This window comes from Echinops telfairi, unplaced genomic scaffold (genome assembly GCF_000313985.2).
Source record: "Echinops telfairi isolate 266 unplaced genomic scaffold, ASM31398v2 ScPeMD7_7400;HRSCAF=8409, whole genome shotgun sequence".
In the NCBI taxonomy this organism is placed as follows: domain Eukaryota; kingdom Metazoa; phylum Chordata; class Mammalia; order Afrosoricida; family Tenrecidae; genus Echinops; species Echinops telfairi.
The window spans coordinates 30,103,136-30,126,127 of NW_022111300.1; the positions used below are offsets into that span (position 1 = coordinate 30,103,136).

Genomic DNA, 22,992 nt, shown 5'->3' on the forward strand with positions numbered 1-22,992 from the left:
TGTTTTGGTTGTTTTTGCTTAGAGATGGATCATCAGACCCTTTTCTCTAAGTGATAGGGAGACAAAGGTGCGTTTCTTTTGTAAAAGTAGAGCTGGGATTATCGGAGTGGAAATCATCATGGCTCAGATGGAAGCATAAAAGAGCAAAAAAAGGGAAGGGAGATCAAAGGGGAGGAAAGAACATCCAGGCCGAAAAAAAATCCCTCATCAGTCTTACTTCAGTTAATGATAATAAGTCTTCCATTGGAAAAAGTTCTTGCAGATATGGACAGTGGTGGGATTCAAATAATTTAACATTCAGTTTGCTATCCTAGTGACCATTTTAAGTATAATAATGATATACCAAAAGTAGTGCATTATTTTACACAGCTATGGGACCAATAAAAGAGGTATAAAAAACTAGACTTTGTTATAATAAAAAGTGATAAAATATTCATGAGAAATGTTAAATAGTGCCTGACAAAACAATAAAACTGATATTTAAGATATTTGCATATTGCTTCTTGCATGGCGTCCTCACAATGGTCTTTGCTTTTATCTGAGCTTCATCTGCTGTGTGATTGATCCTGAACAATCTACTCTCTGTAGGAGTCAGAGCCCATTCCTTTAGAAGTTGGCCAATTCGACAATAGCCATTGTGTTTGATATATTAGAAACAGTGAGTGACTTCTCTCCTCTGAACATATTATGTTCATCTTTGAAAAACCCCTTTCCACTTCTGCTTAACTTACAGCAATTGTTCTGGCAGTATTTTTAGCTCTTTGAACACTTTCAGGAATTGCATACTTCACTCATATTATCTTGTGGTAATTTTGGGCTTAACACAAAGATCTTTTGCAGATGAACTTTAAAAAACAGCAAGGAATGTAAATTTGTGATTTCTACCTTGATGGGTGGGTCCCCAACCACTCACCTTAGAACCCTGATTATAAGTGCCATTTTAACAACCAATTTGCCAAGCTCAACAAAAAATTAGTTATCAGTTCTGCCAAAGTGGTAGGAACTGGCTGAATCCCACCATTGGGTATGGAGCACAGCTTTACAAAACACACAAACTGAACTCCAACAGGATGTCCCAGCAGGGCTGACTACTGCTTCTCGCTCCATGCTCCAGCCTTAAATATGCATCAACGTCAGAAAATAACCTGAATGATTTATTACTTTTCCTAACTCTTCTTGGTTCATTCCTTCCCAGCAAAGGCTGTGACCTTGCTTTGACTTCCAGGTTTCTAGACTGGGCTGACTAGCTTTGATAACTAGCTGATTTTATTCTGATCCCACCCACGTTCCCAACAAGTCCAAGACACAGAGGGGCTCTTGATGCATCTCCTATTTTCACATTTGACTTTCTCATCCTTGCTTAGATGTAGACTTGGAGAAAGCTTCAGAGCAGGCACCGATCAAAGGAACAAAGCTACAGGACTTGTTGAAAGTGGGGAACCAGTGAATCGGGTGAAAATTCGAGCATAAATTCTGAGAACCCCGGTTTGCAAAGGCTATGGATGGCAGTAATATCTCAAAATGCATTTGCGGAGCCCCCGTATAGATTGTCTCCATCAAACTTTTCTGATCATTAACCAAGGATATAGATAATCTTGCCCTCAGAAAGACTACCTTGCAGGGTAGATTAGCTCCACCCCTCTTCAGCCCACCTAGAAAGGGCAATCTCTCTTAAGGGCTTGCCTGGGTGTACCCTTGATGGAGACCACTGTACTAGGGACAGTGCAGGGCATGCGTGATCATGAGTCAAGGCCCAGTAGATGTGCCCTACCTGCCTTGCTTAAAAGGTCCTAGACCAATCTTGTAAAAAGGCAACCCAACCACGGACTTTTCAATTATGGTCCCGTTCCTACCTCTGTATTTCCACCTGTAACTGTAATGTATTGATTTGCCACCAACCACGAATTTGTTACACTTCCTTTTGTTCCAATCACTGTTTATCTAGAATCTTGACTTTGAATCCTTAGAAGCCATGTTTATCTCATGCTCATTATCTCTCTCATCCATTGTGTCTTTTTGCTGTCTTTGTCCTCCTTAAATTACATTTGAGATGGGTGTCTCTCTTGTAGCCTAAAACAACCATTAAGTATTTGACCAAATGAGAAGGGGTCCAACCATCAGGCCTAATCCTGCATTGGAAGCAGATGCAGAAAGCCCAGTCAGTACAGGAATAAATGTGGTAAAGCAATTTACAAATAATCTCAACACCTAATGGGAAGTGTTGATGAAATCAACATAAATAAATATTACTTCTTTGCCCCACCAACAAAGTTATAAAAAAAGAGGGATTTTCCCCCCTTCTTGGTTTGTTTTACTCAAGGGCTGATTTTCAAGTTGTTCCTACTGTCAGAATGCAGTGGAAATATTCTCCTGTAAATATGTAGCAAGTCTTCTTGACAAGTACTACATATACAAGATCCTATGTGGTATCTTTAATATGGTTGGCAAACGTGTGATTTGAGAATGCCTGAGACTGCCAGCTTACAATTTCAACCGTGTTCCTTTTTCATATCTTTTGGTTTGGATTAAACACTTTGTTCTCCTAATGCTGTATAAAAGTCTGTTAATGCAAATCACGTCCTTTATATGAGAAGAAAAACTGTCATTAATAGAGTGATTTTACTTTGTGTGAACAGCATTTTACTGTTCATATGCATTCACATACAAGATCTCATGTAAGCCGTTGCTGTTAGTTGTGATTGAGCTCAGTGTCACTCGCCATGAAGACATCGATGCAGGGTAGAACTGCTCCATGGGTTTTTAAGGTTGTGATCTTCAGAAAGCAGGAAGACTTGAAATCTCATCTGGAACTTCATCTAGGTAGATTTCAAGAAAACACATTTCACGTCATAGTAGAGCGCTAAATCCTGGGGACACCCAGGGACTACTCTCATGTGACTAAAATAAGTACAATAACTAGTCCTTCATGCAGCTGGGGAGACACATGGAGGCTCAATCTGATTCTCCTGTGTCAAAATCCTTAATTCTCTCAATGGCAAATAAAACTGGAGAAGTCAGTCACTCATGGATTCTTATTGATTAGTACAATACATATTTGTAACATATTTAATATGATATAATAAACAGTTTTTTATTAAGCACAGATTCTTTCTCTAGCTTCGCAAAAGCATTGCTAAATGGAAATATTAAGCTTATATTACAGTTTTAGTGACATATCATATACTTGAGAAAAGAAGAAACAGGAAGGGATAATCTACCAATCTGACTGTGTCAGGTATGGTGTTAAGTAATTTTTCTTGTGAAATCAATACTAACCCTTTCACTAATCATTCAGAATACATATTACTTGAGTAGAGAGAAAATGCAAACATCGAGAAGTAAAGTAACTCGCCTACTATCCTCTAGCTAATGTGGGGTCAACATTGTCAGCTGCAAAGCCTTCCCTGACCACTGTACTTTGCCCCCTTTTCAGGATTGTGAATAAATGAAGGGGAAACTCTCTCAGGAAGTTCATAGGAGGTGAACTGTTTGGGATTGATTGTTTTGTTTAAGGCCATAGGATTTTGTTCATGATAAAGCTGAAATGTTTCTAGTTTGAGAGGCAAGATGATGTTTGCAGGCAAAATAAATTCCCTATCTTGAATTTATTTTGTAGATTCAGACAATACATATGAAATCACTGGACCTTAATTTTTCTATCAATGAATCAGAATTGACTCAATGGCAGTGAGATAAATGTATGGGTCAGATTCTCTCATATTTGTAAAATAATACTTTAATTGAGTTTGGATGATCAAAATTAATCCTACCACTGGATATTTACAACTTAATCATTTATATTAAATGGGGAAGGGGTGGATTTTGTCTGTTTAATCTTCCAGAATAGTTACGGGTAGCTTTCTAAAATCTTATCCCTGTGAAAACAAGGTTATTTGTATCTGAATGAATTTGTAGTAAGCAATAGAGAAAAGGAATTTGGATTATAGAAAAAGATTTCAAAAAATAACAGATGCTAAATACATAGTAGAGTACTGTAATTTTTTCCAGAGAGAAATCACACTTAAAAAGATATCTTCAATATTTTCCCACTTAATTATGTACCTGCAAATTAAGCTAGGTGCCATATTGAATTTATTGTGTCTTTCAGAATGCTTTTGACACATTTGACATAGATTAGTCCCATAACAGACATAATTGCAAAGTTATCTAAGCACAAAAGAAAATTCATTTAATTTTGCTGAATGAGCTGGTCAAGTAGAAGTCCTAAAGTTGTCCGCATTCTACCATTTCACAAAACAGGCAAATTGTTCTATTCCAGGTTCATATGTATTTTTTTTCACTACATAAACTTTATTGGATTGGATCAAAACATCACAGACAAGCCTAAAGGAACCATCTAGACAGTAGTTGGACACCTCTTAGATCTTACTCATCAGCCTGCTGAACGGTTCCTCTTCCAGAAACAAAGATACCATCCAAAAACAGTTGGATATCCTTGATTTTAACTGTTGTGGCTTGCTGAATTAAAGCAGCTCAATTTGATAGGAGCTCAATGTCTTTTCCTTCAATAATTAACTCATCTTTCTGTGCTTCAGAAACGGAACAAGCAACAACACCTCTTCTCATGCGAACCCTCCAGATGTATTTTTCACCCAAGAAGTTACGGATTTCAACAAGAGACCCATTCTCCTGAATAACCACGTCGATGGGGAAGTAGGCATACACAGACCTCCTCTTGTATCGGAAGCCCAGTGTAACACCCTTGATCATGTTCTGCACAAGACTACAGATAGTGCGCACCATAGCCAGTTCCTTTCTATTTCCTCACCATTTGTCAACTTGAAGCCTCTTCTTCTTCTTCCCAAGGAGGCTGAGTTCTACGTTGATGTGATTGAAGTCCCTTCCCAGGGTTCCTCTGGGGCCTTTTAGGATAACTGTGCGCCCCTTCAGGGAAATGTCCACATTCTCTGGAATGTCGACAGTCTGGTTGGTGAGAATGGTCTTCATTCTCACAGTAGACGTGGCAAGGAGTGTTCATATGTAACTGTAACTCATGCAGCTTCCAGTTAAAATCTCCCACTTTTAACAATTTTTAACTTGATTTAAATTTCAGACTAAGAGGCTTCTGGAAATCCACGCTCTGCTTTGCCCACCATTCTCATTGCCATCTGGTCAACCCTGACTTACAGCAACCCCCTGTGGGTTTCGGAGGAGGTGACTGCTTCCAGGAGTAGAAAGTCCAGTCTTTCTCTCAAGAAGCTGCTGGTTGTCCTACACTTCTGACCCTGCAGATCACAGCCCAATGCATAACCACCACACCACCAGTTCGATCACCCTTAATACACAAATAAAATCAGTGGACCTTAATTACAATACACACTTAAAAGGCATTCCCACCAAGCTTCCATTCCAATCTATGGCTTACATTCCCTTTTTAAAACCAAATTTTACTCTCCCATTCAAAGGATTTTATTTACAATTCACTGGTCACAACACCACGATGCAAGGAAATATACATATACGTATAACTTCATTTCAGTGCGAAAACCTTTAAAACTTAGGCCGTGAATATGAAGCGATTCATGCCAGGGAAGCAGGTCCTTTCACAAGGACTGGGAATGATTCAGGAGCTATACAGTAACTTAATGCGATGAAAATGCCTTAGCTTTCTTCATACTGTCTGGGACCCTGGCGGTGTCATGGTCACCTGTTGCCAGGTGGAAACTACCGCAGCTCCACGGGAGGAAGACTGGCTTTCTGCTCCTGTCAGACTCAGAGGCCCCCTGGAAACCCACAGCGGGTCGCTGGGAGTCAGCCATAACTGGATGGCAGTGAGTTCCATTTTTATGTTTGTTTCTTTGTTTTCACACTATAGTTTCCTACTTCTCAAATGCTGGTCTAAAGATGTGTGATTTGCTGGAGATACCATTAAATAAAATTAATACACATAATTATCTAAAACTGAACCCCTCCCTTTTTTCAGCACTAACAATATTATATTTGTTAACAGTACAATTAATCAAGTAATTTCCTTTCTCGGGCCTTTAATTGTCTATTTTGTAAGCGGACTGGGGATGGTTAGCCGATTGTTAAGTATCATTATTTTTCTATATGTAATGTTCTTGTTCCTCAAGTGATGCCCATCCTCAACTAAGAGTTGTCGCCTGAAAGGAAATAAAGACAGTAATGATCCACAAGGGCATCTACTACATCAAACAAAAAAATCAAACTAAAACAAGAAAACTTTCATGTTCTCCTTGACCTTTTAATTTTCCCAAGAAACTGATCCTTCCTTGTCCTTTGGGTCATAGCTGGTGTCTTAGGCCCCCTTGTTGTAAGGTCCAGGATGAATTGTCAAAGGAAGCTACATATAAGTTAGAGCAGAAAATGTTGTCTGGTCCTGTACTGTCCTCACAACAGCTGATAGGTTTGAACCCATCATTGCAGCCACTCTGTCAATCTACTCTGTCTTTTGGGTAGACCCTCTACTTTACCATGCCTGGTGTCCATCTCCAGTGCTTAGGCCAGCCTACTAGGATGTTCGTAGTAATCAAGATGAGGACTTACCCTACAGTGGTATAACAATGCTTGCTGTCACCAAGTGTGGTAAGTTATAGTGGCAACACCCATGTTCCTCACCCCAGTCAGGACAGGTCAACAAACTATGTCCCCCTTCCACCAAAATGACCCCACCTCCCAGGGCTCCCTGAAGCTCTTTCCCTTCCCCATTGGCCAAGATGTAGACCCTACTCACTGCACCAATCCAACCCCACTCCCTGACTAAATGGTGATGAGTGTGTGTATATGTGTGTGTGCCAAACTACTGCATTGGGTGACTAGTGACACTAACCCTAATAACATCTTTCTCTTGCCCTCCCCCTCCCTGTTGACCATCATCATTGCTACAACTATGAACCCTAGGGTTTCGTCTTTATGTCAACTCCTCTGACAGTGGCAGTGGGTGTAGTACACATCCTCTTTACTCCCCTGGTGAGACTATTATCACCATGCTTGCTTCTAAAGAGCATTCTAACTAAACTTGCTCCAGGATAGATTTGTTTGTTCTTCTGTCACTCCATGGTATAGTCCACAATTGCCACCAACACCATAATGAAAATTAATCATTTCTTCAGTATTGCTTTATAAGTGCACACCTTTCATATGTATATGAGGTTATTAGAAATAGTGTGGCTTTGTTTAGCACTTTAGTCATGATAGCGACATCTTTGTTTTGCCCAGTAAACTCATGAGTGTCTGAACAAGGGTAAAGAAATTTGCACAGGGCAGAATGGGTGGGTTGGAATTGTCCTTGAAATCCACTGCTCTGACACAGGAGCCCAGGTCTGTGAAGCAGCCACAGAGAGAGGGCGAGAGAGAGCAGAGGACACCGAGAGAGCCTTGGGCACAGAAAACCTAAAAGGGAGCAGAGAGCATCTGAAGAGGAAGTGAGGAAGAAAAGTTGACTTTCTTCAGTTATGAGTCTCCGAAAGTTTCTAAAACGAAAATTTAGAGATTATAACTCACTTTTACTCCTGCTGAGTTAATAAACACCAAAAAGGAAGTGAAACCAATAGAAATGACATGAACAGTAATGTTGTTCGGTGCCCATGGGTCAGCTGTGACTCATCGTGGCACTATGCCCAACAGAAAGAAACAGTGCCTGGTCTGGTATCATCCCCACAATAGTTTTTTATGTTTGAGCCCATAGTTGTTACCACTGTGTAAATCCACTTTGTTGAGGTCATTCCTCTTTTCTGAAGAACCTCTACTTTACCAGCCATGATGTCCTTTTCCAAGCATAAATCTCTCCTGGTAACCTGTGCAAAGTACTCAGATGAAGTCTCACCATCCTCACTTTGAAGAAGTACTTGTGTTGCATTTCCTCCTAGACGAATCTTTGTTCTTCTGATTGTCCATGGTATTTTTCAATGTTCTCCATCAACACTGTAATTCAAGAGGCTTAATTATTCTCTGGTCTTTCTTATTCATTATTCAAGACTCACGTGCAGATTAGGGAATTTGAAATAATATGTTTCAGGTCAGACTCACCAGAGTCCTTCCAAGTGACTGTTTTGATCTTTAATGCTAACATGACTTTTGATTGTACATCCAAATAAAATGAAATTGTTGACAAATTCAATCTTTTCTCCATTTACCATGATGCTGTATATAGTCGACTTGTAAGAATTTTGGTTATCTTAATATTGAGTTGTAATCTGAACTGAAGTTTGCAGTTGTTGATCTTCATCAGTAAGTGCTCCAAGTCCTCTTGGCTTTCAGCGAGCAAGGTTGTATTATAGTTAATTAACCACTGAAGATGGTTAATAAGCTTCTAATCCTGAGGCTACATTTTTTTTCATATAATCCAGCTTCTCAGATTATTTGTTCATTATACATATTGAATAAGTATGGTAAAAGGATACAACCAGGATATACATCTTACGTGATTTTAAACTATTTGGTACTTGCTTGTGCTTTCAAGCCACTGCATCTTGATCTATGTACAGGTTCTGCATGAGCACAATTAAGTTGTCTGGAATTCATCTTATTCTTGATCTTATCCTTATTTATTTTATCCACACAGTTGAATGTCTTTGCATAGTTGAAGAACTATGAAAGACAAGTAAACATATTTCTAGTTGGTACTACCTTTTCAGCCAAGATCCATCTGATGTTAGCAATGATAACCCCTGTTCCATGTCCTCTTCTAAATTCAGCTTAATTTCTGGCCGTTCCATGTCTATGGACTGTTGTAACCATAGTTGGGTTTTCTGCAGTAAAATTTTACTTGTGCATCATATAATGATATTGCTAAGTAATTTTTCATACCCTTGGGTTATCTTTCTTTGAATGCAAACCTATATGTATCTCCTTCAGGTAGCTATCTTCTAATTTTTTTTTTTGCATAGATTAGTGAATGCTTCTAGTACATCAGCTTTTGAAGCATTAAAATTCATATTACATCAATTCTTGAAGCCTCATTTTTCCTAATGTTTTCAGTGAAGCTTGGACTTCATGCTTCAATATCATAGGTTCTTGATCAAAGGCTACATCTTAAAATGGTTGAATGTCAATGAATTATTTTTGGTACCATAAGTCTGTGTATTCTTTCTATTTTCTTTGGTTGCTCCTTACATCATTCAATATTTTTCACATGGAATCCTTCAATTTTGTGAAGCAAAAGTCCCTTTTATTTCATCATTTCTTTCATTTGCTTTAATTATTCCATATTTAAGAGCAAATTTTAGTTTCATGATATGCATCATGGACCTTTCTTTCATTACTGTCTTTTTAATGACTTTTAATTTCTTCATGTAAGGAGCAGGGGTCGCTGCTAACCATAATGTCAGTGGTTCAAATCTTGTTGGAGGGAGATGAAGGTTTATGCTCCCATAAAGATTGACAGATTCAGAAACCCAAAGGGGACCATTTTACCCTGCCCTACAGTTTCATCAGGAGTTGTAACTGAGTTGATGACAGCGGGTTTTCTTCTTTCTTCCTGTATGATGCTCTTGGTGTCATCCAACATCCCATTTGGTGGTAGAGTTATAGTCTTCAATTCCTCAAGTCTGTTCTTGAAAGGGTCTCTAAGTTCAAGTGAGATGTGCTCAAAGTCTTAGTTTTGCTCATGGGCTTGTTGTAATTGTCTTCAACTTTAACCTGAACTTTGCTATGAGGAATTCATAGCTTGTTTCACAGATGACCACAGGCTTTGTTTTGTCTGACAATGTTGAGCTTTTCCAGCACCTCTTCCCAAAGATGTAATCAACTTGATTCTGCGTATTCCATCAGGTGAGGTTCATGTGTATAGTTGCAGTTTGCGTTGTTGGAAAAATGTATTGGCAACGAAGAAATCACTGGCCATGCACCATTACATCATCTGATCTCCATGCATTAGAGAGGGGAAATACCACCAGCCTTTTCAGTTTATCTGGAGAGAAAGTAGCATGATGGAAGCTTGTTGTTTTCTTTTAGATTACCAAAGTATTCTCGTGTGATATATAGGAAGCCTCAGCAGGTTCATGGGGGGTAAACAATGGAGTGAAGAGATTGTGGAATTTTCCCACAAACTTTTTGAAGGCTGCTCATTAATCCTTTATGCAACATTCAAAGATAGTGGTGATTCAAAGGTAGAATTCTCACTGTTCATGAGGATTCGATTCCCAGCCAATCTACTGCAGGGCCAACAACTTTGTGTGTCAGGGGAGACTTTGTGTGTTGCTGTGTTATTGAACATGCTTTGGAGGGCTAGGAAGAACAGTCTCGCGATCTGTGTCTAAAAATCAGCCATTGAGAGTCCTATCATTACAATGGTCTTATCTACAACTAGTTCTGGTTATAGCTCAGGATTGAGTAGCATTTTACTCTATTGTGCCTGGGTCTGAGTCTCCATGAGCTGGGGACTGATTTGATGGCAGCTAGTAGGTGCTATATGGTAAGCATTGAACTGCTTGGTGGGAAATTCAAAGTCATCAGCCAATCAATGAGAGAAATATGGGACCTTTTGCTCCAGTATAGGTTTACAGCCTCAGAAATCCAATGTAGCATCATGTGAATAGCACTTGAAGGCAGTGGATTTTTAAAGTAACAACCTCATCAACCGACCTCTATAATGGAGAGGTTGGATTTTAGTCCCACACAGTTTTTTTTAATGCTGTGATTTGCATAACGATTTAACTAAACTCTTCTTCAAAATCAGGAATCTTAAAAATGCTGCTCCTGAGTACCACTTGGCTCTGTACATTATAAACACAGGATAAGGAAAAAAATTCGGGTGGGCCAACTAAAGTTTACTAATTCAATTTTTTCTAATGTAATGTAGTTTCTAAGAACCTACCCCACCCACAATTTGTCACAAATGGATATATATTCGTCCTAATATGTGGCCTACCACATGAATTCATTGACACCCCAACTGATCATCCATGAAAAAATTCAACTGACCATTCCTTTGCACATCATGGTGATGTGAAATTGCTATAAGGTTGCTAAACATTTAGTCTCAAGTTCTTTATTTACCTCTGTACACATGTACATAGAGTGCTGGAATTAGTTAAATGGACTGCTTGGACCAGAATTTCTATTCAAATCTTTCAGGTGAATTTCATAAGGATGTAATCAAACATTGGCTCAATAACAAGATCCTCCTGGATAGGGGAAACAGAGCACAAGAAAGGAAGAGCCGAGGTGCTGGGGTTTCTAGAGGAACAAAACCAGTGACACTCACATGTATAAGAAAGAGTTTTTTATGAAGAAATAATTTTTATCAAAGAAGTGGTCCAGTCCAGGCCAACTCATTTCTGTGGGTCAGCTGCTAGTGGAGGGCCCTCCAGGCTTATGCAGCTAATGGCAGATGAAGCAGGAAGCTGGGAGATCACAGGTCAGCAGGAACACAGCAAGGTAGGGACAACCCCCAGGGTTATACAGCCACATGGGCCACCAGCCCCACAAGACAGACAGAGGATTGAAGACCAGTTCTCTAGCATGTCTCTTGTAAATGGGCCATAGCTCCAAGGAGACCTCATTATCCTGTGATCTAATTAATAAATGTGAATCTACACTTATCTTCTTATAGGTATGGTTCATTTTTATCTTGCATTTAATGATCATATATATATATATATAAAACATTATTTTAATGGAAATGAAGGCAAACATTTTCAAAGCATTCTACTCTGGGTTTATGTCTATAAATATCAGGAAATTAAGTCAATGTAGATAAGCAACAGTGAAACATTAAGTAGAAATATGAGGGAACACATGAATTATTGTTTCAGAAGAATAATACTCAAACAACTTTTGGAGGGCAATATGGAGACTAGAGGGTATAGATGCCTTGGCCATTAAAAACACAAACGAAAACTCAGCTGCTCAAAGGTAATGATTCTCCTTTTTGAGGTGTTGTAATTACTTTGTGGTAACACACACAATCTGATCCTTCATTAAATAGTTCACAGTGCTACTCACTATTTGCTTTACATTTTATAGTTACTTGTTCTTCTCTCCAGGAATATCAAAAGGTTGCCAAAACTGAGCACTTGAAATAGGACTTTTTTCTGTTATTCCCCCAAATCTTCATTCAGTTCTGTTCTACAATGAAGATTGAGGATCTAGGAAGTTCTTTACTTTTTCAGACTTGGAAAACCGAATTCCCCGGTCCTTCTACACCATCCTCAGAATTGTTCTTAGTTTGAGCCCATTGTTACAGCCACTGTGTCAATCTTCTTGTCAAAGGCCTTCCTCTTTCCCACTGCCTTTCTACTTCATCGAGCATGTTGTCCATCTCTTGGGATGGGTCTTTTCTGAGAACATGTCCAAAGTACTTAAGACGAAGCCTTGCCATCCTTGCTTCTAGGGAGCATTTTGGCTGTACATCTCCTAAGAGGTGCATTTGTTCTATTGGAAGTCCATGGTATTTTTCAATATTCTTTGCCAGCATCGCATTTTTAAAGCATCAGTTATTCATTCTTCCTTGCTCCATATCCAACTTTCACATGCACATAAAATGATTGAAAATATCATGGTTTAGATCAGAGGTATCTTTGTCCTCAAAGTAACTTCCTTGCTTTTCAACTCTTTAAAGCATTCTTGGGCAACAGATTTACCCAGAGCTATGCACTGTTAGATCTCTTGACTACTGTTTCAATGAGCATTGATTATGGATCCAAGAAATATCAATATCAACTGCAATTTCTTGACAGTTCCTTGATGAGCTTGAGCTGTTTATTTATTTAGAAGTGACTTTCAAAAGTTTTTCTTCATCTTCTAAATAGTAATGAAATCTGTAATTTCTATTTGCATGTAATATAAGTGTGTGCTTACTCTAATACTCTAAATTAGATATTTTACATATGGATCACCATTTACCCTCCCTGCCAGTGAAGGGACATTACTTTAAGGGTTATCATTGACAAAATTGAAATTTGAAATTCAAAGAGGTCAAGTAACTTGCCCATGCTAACGTGGCTAATAATTAACTGTTACAGCAAAAATAGCAAAACCTCTAGATTTAGCACCAAATTGCATTTATTTTATACTGCCTTTTTGTCCCTGTAGATAATGTTGCTATTTTAAATTTACTCTACAATTTTTATTTAAGCCACATATGAATTTTAAAACTAAAGATTGTGGTTTGTTTTAGGGGTTTGAAAAGGTTCATTCTGGTTCAATCCCTGCTAAAAATTTGAATTTCCTTCATAGATATACTGAATTTGAATCTAAATTTGAGCAAGACCACCAGGTAATTCTTCTCTATATGAACAGAAGATTTTGTTACAAGGTAGATTCTGATTCAGTATACCTGTGGTGGAACTGTAAGTTCTCCACTGGAGTTTAGACTTGGAATGAACCAGTTCAAAGCCTTGGTTTATTCAGATATTTTCAAGTCCATGACTTCTAATTGCAATTCACAACCAAAAAGAACAGGCATTGAATACATGCAACGTGAGAGTTGCATAAAGTATTGAAAGTAGCATGCACATCTTCCTCTTATTTAAGTAGAAAAAACTTGCCATAGTTGGTGTGCACCTCAACTAGTCGTGCAACTTCGGCATTGCTTCAGGCAATTAAGTCCTGGTCACACTTATCAACAAACCCAGCCCAGAATGACAAGAGAGATGCTTCTATGACCTAAGCCCCCAAGCTCCCCTGACATATTAGTAGATGTATTAAAACATCCCTCATTCCCAAGCAAATTCTTGCACACTAGACAATAAGAGAAAAATCCCAATAAACAAATTAACCAAAGTCCAAAAAGGTGCAAGCTCCGTGCGTGACTTCAGCTGACCCCCATTAGAGGGCTCGTCCTTCTGGGTCAATATCCCTAATGCATAACTATAGACACCCACCAATCGATGGAATGTGATAAAGGCAGCAGAATCAATAAACATTAAGGAGGCAAGAGAGAACAAAGTCAGAAAAATACAGTTAGAGTTCTGACGTCACTGAAATAGTAGGTATAGGAAGGGCTTGGGAACCAAGTGTTTTCTCTCTTTCTAAGTGCAAACTATTTCCTCCACCTAAAATAGGTTATGGCTTAGCCAGCATTGACTTTTTGATAGGCCGTTAATAGAACACGGTGGTTTGAAGTCTTGATTGAGATAAAAAGTTCCCTCAACTAAATTGCATAGTCTGAAAATACATCACAATAGACTGATTTCATCACATTAATGTATCCTGTCTTTATTAGTTTGCTTGTAAAATCCTTACAAGGGTAGCACGCCAAGTAGTATCACTGTAACATTAGGTGCACAGAAGCTACCATTTAACAAACGTTTAATATTAAGTTTGCCAGTAAAATGCAGAACACCGTGCACTATTTAGAATACCTCCAATTAATGTTGCTTATTTGAAATTTGGATTAAACTGGTCATATTGTTTCTATTGCTATTGCTTAATGATGGCAAACCTATTGATTATGTGATAAAAAATGCGGCAGCTATAAGAGATTGACACACATGCATTTTCTTTTAGTCTCCATACACTCAGAAGTAAGGATCATCATTCCTAAGTGGGGAAAGTGAGGTTTATAGAAATTAGTCACATACGTCTGAGTTCTAGAAGAAGAAAACCAAAGCCCTATGGGTGAAAGGATGAAGCCCATGTCCTTTACCAAATTTCAAACTGTCATTTCTGCAGTAAAATCCACTTCTCGTCTCTGTTTAAATGCCCTGGATATGAATCTGTGAGTGGAAAATAAGCAGAACTTGCCACATGTTTATTCTAAACATACAGAACAGGCAACACAGTAAATAATGTTGTCAATAGCCAGTGCTAATAAATATCTTCTTGAAAAATCTCATAAAATATAAAAAAATTCAAGTATACAGGCAAGAGAAGGACACATATATTTTTCTTTCTCTCATTTCCCTTCCTCATCTTAAACTTGCTGAAAAACAGCTTGCAGTTGGCATTATAGCAGCTCTTCATCCATAAATCCAAGACTAAATAAGAACTTGAGGTTTCTTTAGAAATATGTGCCATTTTAAAATTATAGATTAAAAAATCTTACTGTTCTCTAGTCATCTATAAATAACTATGTGTTGAATTTGGTTGAGACTTCATTTCTAGAAAACACATCTTGCTCCTGATAGTTTGCTTCTTTCATTGAATGATAACAATATATAACCCATAATTTTCTCCCTTTATATCTTGGCACCTAAAAATTAAAGTCAAATTTAAAATGTTTATACATTGTGTCTCTGCACACCTGAAGTTTCCTTCACAACATGCCCTTCTTTCTCTGTTTCCATGCCTACCATTTCATCACTATATTAGGCCAACAGAGTAAGTATAATTTAATTTTGCCAGATTTATAGTTCCCATCCTCTTGGTGAACTGATATATTTTTTACCATTCTAAATTACACATATACTTCTCTGATGGGAACTCCCCTAAATCCTAATAAAAAATAGGAGAATCTGCCCATAAATTCATAAATACAAAATTACTCTAAATTGATAGAACAAACACAGACCCAGGGAATAAGCAACTGATCTTTAGCAAAACTTGGAATCAGCTGAATTCTATCACCAGGTTATACTCAACTTGTCTTCTCAACCAACTTGCTAGCATTTTTCATACAAGTCCAGTATCCTACACCGTACACACCCTACATCCATATAATCAGTTCCTTAAAACAAAAAAATAGAGATTCATATTTATTTCTACTGAACTTAATTTCTGTGATTTTTCTCATCAGTCCTGGCAATTTCCAGCCAGCTGAGTTAGGTAAAATAACTTATTTGCTGGGAGCTGATAAGAAACTAATTTACCTATTAATGAAGTCTTCCCTCAAGGGATCTCTGCCATGGTCACCTTCTGCTGTGATTCAGGTCTGATGGCCATTTGTTATGTTTATTTGCATTCATTGATCCATTAAAATATATCATCCACAACTTAACTCAGTTTCCATCTGGTGGAAAGTGTACAGCGATGTTATTAAGCTGTCTAGGAATAAAATTGCTTTGGGTTCCCTATTATGAATGTCTGTAATCCTCTAACAAAAACATATAAATTAGCTAGTCACAAAAAGGTGATGCAAATATAAATATATTTTCTCAAAAATATAATTTTATTGATAACAGCTAAGTACAATGGCAAATATATACATATGCATATGTTGAATATATAGCACTCCCTCTCACTGCCTTGGAGTCAATGCTGACTCACAGCGACCCTACTTGAGTTTCAGAGTGAGACTCTAGTAACCGTTTACGGGAATAGAAAGCCCGGCCTTTCTCCAGAAGAGCTGCTGGTGGTTTCGAATCTCGGACCATGTACATTGCAGTCCAACTCTTAACCACTGCACCATGGAGCTCCCTATTGGAGATATATATATATATCATTCTAGGGTAAGCAAAACTATTGCTTCTAGAGTTCCAGTATTCCAAATATATTTAAACAAGTCTCTTCAATTGGTGAATGGATATAGACAAGTTCTATCAGCAATATTCTTGCCTTAGTCTCATTAAAGTGCCCTAAAAAAAAAAAAGTCCAATTAAAAAGCCACTTCTGACGGGATCTGCTGAGGCAGTTAAATTCAAGACATAGAGGTCATCTCAGAAGGTTATGGTGAATATTTTGTAGGCTTCAAAGGGGTAATACTGATTGATTTTTTGAAGGACACAGGACAATCACAGAAATGTTCAGAAAATGGGAGACATTGTTGGTGAGAAAAAGGCCAGGAAAATTGTGCTGAAGTTTTTATCTTCATAATGGCAATGCAGCTGCTCATTCTTCTATGAAAAAAATTTCTTTCTTTTTTTTTTGCTGTTCAAACCCACGCCAAAAAAATTTTTTAAAGAAAATCTACACCACCCATCCTATAGCCCTGACCATGCCTTTCAGATATCTTTTTATTCCTAAAACGTAAAAAAAAAAATTTAGGCGGAACATTATTTGAGATCATAAAAATGCCAAAACTGTGACATAAGTCAAAGAGGCAAGAATTTTTAGGAGAAAGTTTAGAAAGTTTGAAACTCCACCTTCCAAAACATATAGACCTAGGAGAAGAACATATTGAGAAACAATAGCTTCAAAATTTTACATGTTTTCATTTAATAAAGGTTTCCATGATTATTGTACCAATGTTTTATAATTTTCTCTCCGCTACTGATGGAGATGGGGAGACTGGATATCTTCCAAATATATTCAAGATGTATATTAAGAACAACAGCCAAAGTGGGGACGTTTAGATAAACATAGAAAAAATATTCCTTAGTTATGAGGGTGGTGAGACTTCATCTGATGTACTTTTGGCATGTTATCAAGAGAGGCCAGTTCGTGGGAAAAGACATCATGCTTAGAAAAAATAGAAAGGGAGCAAGAAGGAGGAAAACCCTCAAAGGGATCTATTGACACAGTGGCTGCAACAATGGGCTCAAACATAATAATAATTGTGAGGATGAAACAGGACTTGGAAATATTTCTTTCTATTATACAAGGGTGCACTTGACTAGGAACTGACTGGATAGTAAACAACTCTACTAATAACTCTAATATCAACATGTAATATTTGAATGAAGCTGACTTAATTTCTCCTTCTAGGAGTGAGCACTTGACCCAGGCCTAAGCCAATCAGTGAATTATGTCTCTCTGTGCAATAATGACAATGTACTGGACCCCATTCAGACCAATGAAAATCAGGTATAATACTTTTGTTTAAATTCAAAACTCCTTGGGAAGAGAAAACCTCTTTCCTACTGTCATGGGTCTTGAGAAGTACATCAAGAAATGAGAGTTTGAAAATGAAGTAATTTCAAAGAAAGTGAAGGCAAGAGATGGAGAAGATAGAGTGCTAATGGTATAAGCACGACTGTGTAAACACTAGTAAAGTTGTTTTTTATAGCGATCATTTCATTTGTCTCTGAAAATTATAACCTTTCAGACACGAAGAAAAATGCTCTACTGGTAATACTTTACATTACTCTAAGGATTGAAAAACTGAAGTCCAAAAAATTCAGTGGCTTTATCAAGTCTTTATTGGTTTCTGAACCAGTTATATTTCTACTCTCTTGTCTGCTTGGAATCATGTAAAGTTTACATACATACTTATCATCTAAATACACTAAAGACTGAGGATATGATGCGAAATAATTTTAAATTCTTGCAGTCAAATAACAATAGATCAATAATAAAGATCCTTGTTAGTATGGTGGTTACGGTTTAGACTGTGAGCCACATGGTTGCCAGTTTGAAACCAACAGCAGCTCTGTGGGAGAAAGTCTGAATTTCTACACCTGTAATCTATTACAGTATCAGAAATGCACAGGTGGTCACTATGAGTCAGCATTGACTCTATGTCAGCAAAAATGAACAAATAGTAATTCCTGGAGGCACAAGTGGTCCAGTACTAATAACCAAAAGGTTAGTAGTCCAACCCAGTCAGAGTCTCAAAAGCAGACTCTGTGATGTGCTTCTCTTAGTTAAGTAAAATAATGTGGCTCTTCCAGCCATGGTTCCTTATATGGTATAGTATGGTTCTGGACTTTCTATGCCTGGTCTTTACATGGTAATGGTCACATTTTGAAGGACATTCTCATTTGCTGATGGACAGGTCTGAGTCCTGACTTTAGTGGAGGGTGTGGGTTGAGCAACATCCTTTGTTTTCTGGTCAGTATCTTTAAGACCCCACTTTAGCACTGGGTCTGAATCGGTCAACACTCTGTTTCCATGAGGACATTCATAAGACTCCAACTGAGTTCTGGGTGTGAATGAGACCGCATCCTGCATTCTCCTTAGATGTATAATGGTGCCACCACACAGTTTTACACACATCCCGTCATCTGGGAAGCCAGGCCTCTATGTTCCTAACAGAACTTTGGTAGAAGCAAGAAGACCTCATGTGTCCTGTGGATATTTTTGGCTTCTGAATCTGGACCCTGCGTTTGGCTCACGTCTGTCTCTGACCTTTTGTTTTGGGACTGGACAGCACCTAATACCACATGAGACATTTCGTCAACATTTTGTGAGTTTCTGTGGGATGTTTCCGTGACTCACAGAACTCAGAGACAAGAGGGAGCACAATGGAGGACCCAAGGAAAATGGAACTGACTAAAATCTTGAAAGAGTTGGACCTTTGGGACACCATTAATCTGCAACTCCTTGGGACTAGTCTGGTACTAATACTTACAAAATAAATTATTACCACAGGTACAACTTTGAAAATCTTATGGAGTGCAGTTTTGAATGGAGTTACCATAAGCCAGAATCAACAAGACCACAACTAGCAACAAAAACAGTAGTTAAAGCACTCTTGTCAATATGGGAACTCCAATAAGAGAAACCCTTTGTACTTTGTTTAGAGAGAGAAGAGGAAAACTGCAGTGTGTGCAAAATATCATCCCTGACAATTCCTTAAAAGTACATACTTAAAACTCATACTTTGGAAATATGCTACTTCTACTTTCAGAATTCTCCAGCAGCAGACATGACCTCTTATTAACTTCTCCTAACTTCTTTCTAAGAAGATATCAAAAGACAGAAACACATATTAATCTCACAATAACAATTTAAGATGGTCAAACAGATTTGCATACAATTTTTTGATGCTCAAGTTAAGATGCCTTGCAGAACATGACTCCCAGTCTGGAAGCTTAGTGCAGGGAACACATACATGTAGAACCATAAAAGAAAAGATTATATCTCTATCCACAGCCCCAGAGTCAAAGCACAATTTTCGCCATTTATCATTTTGTCAGCTTCACTGACAGTAGCGCAAAGAAAGCAACTATAGGGGTTTCCCAATTTAGAAAGTTATTGCAGCCTATTTCTATAGAACGTTGGCAGTTACAGAGCTGAGAACCGAGTATCAGAAAATTGTTGAGTTTTGAAGCAATGGCTATAGTAATAGTGATGAAACAGGGGACTCTGAGCTTAGGGGGAATCTCAAAAAGCAGATTAAGCTTCCCAGAGGAATTGATGCCTAAGGAAGCATCTGAAGGGCAATTAAGGTTACTTCAGTAAAGAAAAGAAAAAAAATCTTGGAAGTAGTAAGATGTTAACTGTGCTGATAAAGATATAAACAATGAGAAATTATGAGAGGCAGTCAATATATTAATATTAAATGATTTGATTTATGAAAATTATTTATTTATTATTGGGGGAATGGTAAAATAGTTAAGGACAATATTAAGCTTTTAAGGCATCTTGGAAGACATGTTGTTTATTGCCGCAGAGATATAAGAAGGCTTGAGACAAAAATATGATTTCATGTTTGAATGCCTTAAATCTGAGGGACCTATAAAATACCCAATTTCTCTTCGTAAATTTTAGCTCAACTGAAAAAATTCTTAGTATAAAATTAATAGGCATTACCATAATACAGACACTTATAACTATGAGAATGTCAGATATTGCTTAGAAACCATGTGTAGAGAAAAAGCAAAGATTTTTCAGGATAAAGCCCCAGGGGAAATAAAGTTGAAAACCCCGGCAAAAAGAAAAAGGATTGTGAGGGCAGGTGGTGAGGTAGCCCTTTCTATTGATGTGCAGAAGTAAAATAAGTATTAAATGAAGACAGTATATTAAATTTCACAACAAACACAATGGTATGTCTGAGAAGGATGATGTCAATATGGCATTTGGAAGAAAGATAAGGTTAGAGTGGGGATAAATAAGAATTACAGAGGTGATGATCATGGATCGTGTTCAATAGCAGTGTCTGAGGCAAATATTCTTTCAGAATCATCATGCAGATTCCCTGATCACTTCTCTATATAACATCTATTAGATATAATCTGTCTTAATTTTCTATAGCTGGAAATTACTACAAACCTCCAAACAGAAAGTGAAAAACAAACAAAAAGAAACACCTCACTTCCTTCCAGTTAATGCTAACTCACAGCTACCCCCTGTGGATTTCTGAGCCTGTAACTGTTTATGAGAGTAGAAAGCCCAATCTTTTTTCTGCAGAGCTGTTCACAGTTTCAAACTGCCAACCATGAGGATCACAGCCTAATGCATAACCACTATACCACCAGCGCTCCTTACAACCATTGGAAAACAATCCAAAAACAAACAAACCCCCCAATACGACCAGCTCTGCTCTCTGTTGATGTAAGACATGGACTGAGCCAGATGCGTGATTAGGGTCATTAAAACTTACTATTGTGCTTATTCCAAGTCAGGCCAATCCCATTAGAACTGTTCTATAGGGTTTTCAAGGCTATGGGCTTTGGAACTCAGGTCACTAGGACTACTTTTCAAGTTTCCTCAGGATGGCTTAGACTCACCAACCTTCTGTCAGTAGTTTGGTGAGATGTTGACACAATTCTTATCCATGATGAACCCACGAGTGAGAGTAAAATTACCCCCACAAGGTTTCTAAACTTATACATTGTGCTGGGGCAGATGCCTGGTCGTTTCTCCTGTGGAACAACGTGGGTTTGAACCACCAAACTTTTCAAGTTCTGTAATCATTATAAAATCAGAGCTTCCTCCAAGACTCATTTAAAAATCAAGCAAGTAATGCTGGTAAGTTAACCATTTATCTATTTTTTGTTATAATTTAGAAAAGCATCGTGGACATGGATATAACGAAACCATCTCTGAGCAGTATACATCAAGATTGGTTAAGTTGGTGGCAGAGGGCCGCCGGATGTGCAAGGTGTGGTGTGACGCTTTTTGCATATGGCTGATAACCATTGATATACATGTGCATCTCTTGACTGTAGTATAGCAATATATTAAATACAGTGGCAGCATCTTGGGAATATTTTAATTGTTATAAATCTGATGTTTCTTTTAGAAGCATTGTTCTTAGTGTACTCTGGCTTTATGTTTCATTTTAAATTAAGCATTCAGGGAATGCAATACTTTAATTGCAACTCTACAAATATTCTCATGTAGAACCCTGTTACCACTTTTTATCTTTTATGAGATGTTTCTTCTGAAAAGGGGAATTTTTTTTTTTATGATTTCAGAAACGTGGTGTGAATGGGATCATTTTATCACTCACGAATGTTGCCTGATGATTTCAGAAACGTGGTGTGGAAAAGTGACCCACCAATGTGTACCATGTAGGAAATGGACAACGACAGGCCAAGAATGTCTGGTATTCTTTTTTGCTGCTGTTTCATGAGGTGCCAGAAACAGTGGGCTTTCTGGGACTTCAAAAGGGAAACAAAACAACTCACATTCTTGATCTGTCCGATGTCCACTTCAGACAGTGGGCTCCATGTCTATATACAGGGTACATACTGATGAATGACACCTTTCTGAAATCTTGGGGCAACATCTGCAGCTGACAACCAGCCCACCATTTAGGGGAAGGACTGTGGAAAGGGGTAATATGAGTAAAACTTGTCACCTTCTCTGTGACCATGAAGAATCTTGTGCTTAGGACTAGATGGGTTCGTCTGGCTCAAGAGAACAGGATGAAGGTATGGGCTGACTCCCTTTTAGGGACCATCTTGATCCCAAACCCCTCCTATTAGCTACCCGGGGCTAGCAGCACATGCTCTCCTCTTGGCCTGAGCCCAGGGAAACATTCCCAGGATCCGCTTAACTTAGGGTAGAGCAACTGGCCAACTCAGCTTCTATGCGCTTCTGGAGGGAAGGGAATGGGATCCTTCTCCTGAAGTACAAGGGGGATGGGTGCAAACCATCTTGCTGATATGGCTGTGTAGCAAGACCCATTCATTGGCCACGGGGGCACCAATGCCGGCTACTGAAGCTGCTTCATCTAGTGAGACCAGTGTTGCTCCACAAAGTGCCTGTGTGTGTCATTTTTATTTGTGATGTTGATTCCAGTAAGACAGGAATAGATTGATATCAGAAGGAGGGTGGCATCTAGTGTTACTGCTATGAGTGGTAGAATTCTTATTCTTGGCTTATTCTCCACTGGTGAGATTAGAAACCAGCAGCACTTGCTGGCCAAAGACACTGAATAAAACCACTAGGGGATTTCTCAACCTTAGAGGAAATCTTTCTTTCTGGAAAAAGGCGGCTGTGGCTCAGGCACCTAGATGGGCATTTGGGATAAGCAAGGGCAAAATGTCCAACACAATGACTGCCCCCGAGTTGATTCTG

The 22,992-nt window shown here is 38.3% G+C and overlaps 1 protein-coding gene and 1 pseudogene across 1 annotated transcript in view; both read right to left on the reverse strand.

Moving 5' to 3' along the window:
* The window catches only part of RIT2 (Ras like without CAAX 2), a 297,869-nt gene that overhangs the window by 78,631 nt on the left and 196,246 nt on the right, over positions 1 to 22,992 (reverse strand).
* On the reverse strand, positions 4,387 to 4,968 carry LOC101638770 (annotated as a pseudogene).